Source organism: Hylobates moloch, unplaced genomic scaffold (assembly GCF_009828535.3).
Source record: "Hylobates moloch isolate HMO894 unplaced genomic scaffold, HMol_V3 SCAFFOLD_21, whole genome shotgun sequence".
Classification (NCBI taxonomy): Eukaryota; Metazoa; Chordata; class Mammalia; order Primates; family Hylobatidae; genus Hylobates; species Hylobates moloch.
The window spans coordinates 45,095,723-45,100,573 of record NW_026652296.1 but is presented as its reverse complement, the minus strand read 5'-3'; positions in this window follow the sequence as shown (position 1 = coordinate 45,100,573).

The window sequence follows — 4,851 nt, the reverse complement described above, 5'->3', positions numbered from 1 at the left end:
CTTTCCATGTTTTGTTGAAAATGCCCTTCTCTGAGTATCTGTACTTAACGCCTGCCTCACCTTTGAGGCTCAGCTAATGTCCCACAATTCATGAAGGTCTCTCTTCTGTTTTTTCCTGGTCTGAACATCTTCCCATCCCACAATTTTTTGCCTCCCAGGATTTCCCCTCTGGCTATTCCCCTTCAGTTTCCCAGCCATGTTATAAGCATTCCTAGGTCAGGCTGGGCATAGTGGCCTGTCATCCAGTGCTTCGGGAAGCCAAAGTGGGAGGATTGCTTGAGGCCAGGAATTTGAAACTAGCCTGGGCAACATACCAAGACACTTTCTTTACAAAAAAACTTAGCTGGACTTGGTGGCACGTGCCTATAGTACCAGCTACTCAAGGAGATGGCTTGAGCCCAGGAGTTTGAGGTTTTAGTGAACCATGATCACACAACTGCACTTAAGCTGGTGTGGTAGAGTGAAACCCTGTCTCTAAAAAAAATGATAATCTTTAGGTCCTAGGTCAGAAACCAGATCCTAATTTATATTTTTATATTCTCAACAACCTAGAAAAATATCGAGTTCATAAGAAATGCTCAGCAAATCTTCCTGCAGTGGGGAGATAAAAACACTGAGGGTCAGAGAGGTTAAAAACGTTCCCCAAAGATGGAAAGTTAATAAATGACAGAGCCAGTATTCAAATCCATATTCTCCAAATCGTAAGTCACTGAGATATTTTTCTTTCCTATAGAAAGCATATGATTTATTTTTAAAATTCTCAAAACTTGATGAATCAATACTGAGTTGGTTTAGGCAGTTTGACTATGTAACAATATACTGATAGTTGTCCTTTATTGAACACCCGCTGTATACTGCTTGCACTGTACAAAATCCTCACAGCTATTGTCTCTGTCCTTTTTAAGAACCACAAATCTCACCTACTCCAGGTATGACTGGCTGGGGCCTCAGTTACTCATGGGAGTTCCCCAGGTTACAGAAAAGATGCTGTTCCCAAGAGTTTTTAATTACTTTTGGGCTCAGCTGGAGTCCATTTTATTATACACATTTTACAGACTATAAAATGAGTTGAGCCTTTTAGATGACAAGCAGATTAAGAATAGAAACAAGATTAGAAACAAACATGTTAGATAATAGATGCTTGCAGAATGAATGAATGAATGATGAGAGGATGCTTTAAAGAAGGAGGACTGGCCAGGCGTGGTGGCTCACGCCTGTAATCCCAGCACTTTGGGAGGCCGAGGCAAGTGAATATCACCTGAGGTCAGGAGTTCAAGACCAGCCTGACCAGCATGGCAAAACCCCATCTCTACCAAAAATACAAAAATTAGCCAGACATGGTGGCACATGTCGGTAATCCCAGCTACTTGGGAGTCTGAGGCATGAGAATCGCTTGAACCTGGGAGGTGGAGGTTTCAGTGAGCCGAGATCGTACCACCGCACTCCAACCTGGGTGACAGAGCAAGACTGTCTCAAAAAAAAAAAAAAAAAAAAAAAAAAGGAGGACCATTGATCAGCTTCCAGATTCTACTGCCTAAGTTGCCGTCTTCTCAGTTTTCCAGTGGAGCCAAGGTAAATGGGTTTTTCATCCCCAGTGAAAGCAGAATTGGAGAAAATGGACTTAGACACTTGGGCTAACAGAACAGAAGAAAACCTTCAGCTTTAGAAAATGGAGGGCCTGTAATATTCTCTGTGAACACATGGATTTTCCCTGCTTATCGTATTCAGAGAAGTATACATTATCTTTATAATCTTGATCTAGTTTTCCCCGGGGGCAGGAGCTGGACCTCATGACCTTTGAAGACATTGCTCGTCCTGCTTGGTATTCTGAATGAGGCAGTGAGGTGTAGCGGAAGGGGCATGGTCTTCCTGGGTCTGAATCTCAACTGGTTGTGTAACCTTGAAGGAGTTGTTTAACATCCCTGGGCACAGGTCTTCCTCTTTGTAAATGGGGAATAACACCTACTATTTTGTAACAGTTAGAAATAATACTCATAAAATACCTAATTCGTGGAACCTGTTTAGTAACTGGTGATGGTTGTTACTGGTGCTGCTTGTTAACACTACAAAGATAAAGACCATTGCTCCTAGCCTCTTGCCAGCCTGGGCAAGAAAGAGTATCACCTGGGCTTAGTGTATGCACAGGTTTTCCTCCTCTCCTGTAGCAATGGTGTTGGTCTCAATGCTCAGAAAATGGTCCAGGGCAGATAAGGACTCCAGCTGCCAGGTGAGGAGTCCTGGCTGCCAACCCCTGAGTATCACCAGAGGTGACCCAGTTTCATCTCATTCTCCAGTTCCTCTCAGCCTCACTGCTCTTTCAGTTTCCCCAAGATCACCTTTAAGTGGATAAATTCAGTCTCATCTAATTAATCTTAAAAATCTCTTTCTTAACTCTGAGAGTAAAAAAGGACAGAGTCCAACTTTCTAGGCTGGAAATAAAAAAGCAAATCGAATTCATTTACTGCCTCTAAATAGCCTCTGCGTAACAACAAAGGCACCTCTAATGAAGTCTCAAATGATGATCTCCTATGAGTGGTGCTTTATTGATTATACCCTGCTTAGTGCTAATCAATCATTCCAGCGAGGATTTCTGCTGCAGGCTGGAGCTGATGAGCCAGGCTTCATAATATTTCATAAGACATGTATGAATACTCAGACCGTAAGCTGGGAAGTTTACTAAGCACAGACAAAGATTTCTACCAAAGGTCTTTGATGGATTCTTCTACGTCCCATTAAAGCTCAGGTTGCTGGGCCAACAAAATTCTTATCTGGACACAAGGACTTGTTGGGCTGCTGGACCCAAAGAAAAGACCACACTAGTCCTTCCTCAGTTTTCACTACAGCTCTCAGACACTGGGTGCATTGGAGCATGGATTATCTATGGCTGCATAATAAGCCACCAAAAACTTCCTGAATACAACCATCATTTATTTAGCTCAGGATTCTATGAGTTGGCAATGTGGGCTGGGCTCAGCTGGCTATTCTTCTGCTGGTCTCAGCTGGGCTTACTCATACGTATGAAGTCAGCTGCCACATCAGCTGGGAGCTGGTTGCTTTAGTATGACCCTTGCTGAGATGGCTCAGCTCTTCTCCCTATGTCTCTCATCCTCCAGCAGTCTAGCCCAGGCATGCTGTTCACATAGCTTCTCAATAGGGATCCAAGGGCCACTAGAGAGAACATGTGCTAATGCACATGTGCTTTTCAAGTCTTAGATTGCATCATATTTGCGCTTGTCCCATTGGCCAGAGCAAGTCACATGGCCAAACGCAGCATCTTTGTGGGAGGGAACTATCCAAGGGCATGGATACAAGAAGGTGTGAACATATCAGGTACACAACAACCCACCATAATTGATTACCATACTTTTCTAGCATAATTTAAGTCTACCCACACTCTCACTTTAGTTAACTTTTGTGGGACACGAACTTGAGCTCATGTTTATCTTTCATTATCAAAATACTATTTCTTGATAGTTTACCATGTACCAAGCATGACTGGAAGCATTTTATTTGTGTCATGTGAGTCATACAATAATCTTACAGGGTAGGTATTATTGGCTGCACTTCACGGATGAGGGAAATGAGGCTAGCAGTAACTAGTCCAAGTTTGCTTCTGTTCTAGAAATAACAGAGCTGACATTTGAACTCAATGTCATCTGAGGTCAAATTTCAGCTTCTGAGCAATTATTATACAATGACCCCTTCCCATAAACCACTTTTTTTTTTTTTAAGGTTTTGGTGGATTTCCTTTTAATTTTGAAGCATCAGGTAATTTATTTAAAAGCATGATAATTACTATATACACACATTGCCACACGCAGCTGTGTCTCCTTCCAAGAGAAGGTTCTTCCTCAATGGCTAGGGAAGCCCAACAGCGAAAACAATGAAAAGGCTCTGCTCTGCCCTCGGGCCTTTTCCAAAATAGAGCCGGTGAGCCTGTGGGAGCCACTGAGGCCAGGATAGCTGTGATGGTGTGTGCTGGTGTTCAGGGCTGCTGTGAGTCTGCCTAAGGGGGCAGCAGGCAGTCTAAAAAATAAAAACAAAAAAGAGAAAAGAGAGTCATTGTTCCATTTTCAAAATGTCGGAGTCAGCCTCCCAAAGTTTCCTTGCCTCACAGAGAGCTTGGGAGAACTAACAATGATTGGCAAAGAGCTTGAAAGTTGAAAGTGTCTTAGGACTACTTGGGGCTCTTGAATGAGAACTTCAGATTCTCAATTGCCATGTTGGGTCTGCAGAAAAAAAGCTGCCGTTACATCTAGGCCTACCAAACTGTGCCTCCCCCTAAGGTGAGCCCTTGGGATCTCCCGTCTTTGCTCTGTCTGTCTCAGCCTTGTCCTAGAAGTGGCCTGAAGAATTACAAGCCACCGATTTTTAACAAGAGTCTAAAAAGTCGCATGGCTGGATCTGTGGAAAATGAGCAGGGATGAGAAGCAGAACAAGTTTGCTGCCCTAATTCATTGTACTGACAAAGAGACTTTGATTAGTGCATTGCAGCGTGTAAGGTGTTTGACTTACAGCATCTTATTATACTTTTATTACAGCCCTGGAAGGAAGGTCAGGAAGGGACAACCACCCTCATTTTGCAGATGAAGGTGCTGAGCTCAGTGGGTAACTTGCCCAGAATAACTCAGTGATTGAGCAGCTTGGATAAGAACACATCCAGGTCTTCTGGCATTATCGTTTATGTTTTATTTTGCTTTGAACGTTCTCCTGTGGTTGGTCTTCCTTGGACACCCTTGATTCCTGAATAACTTGGAGAAAATGTCTGTTTCTGTAATTCTAAGGGTGGCATCATCTGCCTCCCCACTTCAGTTCCTGCAGTCACAAATGAGACCCCAAATACGGTTCCTT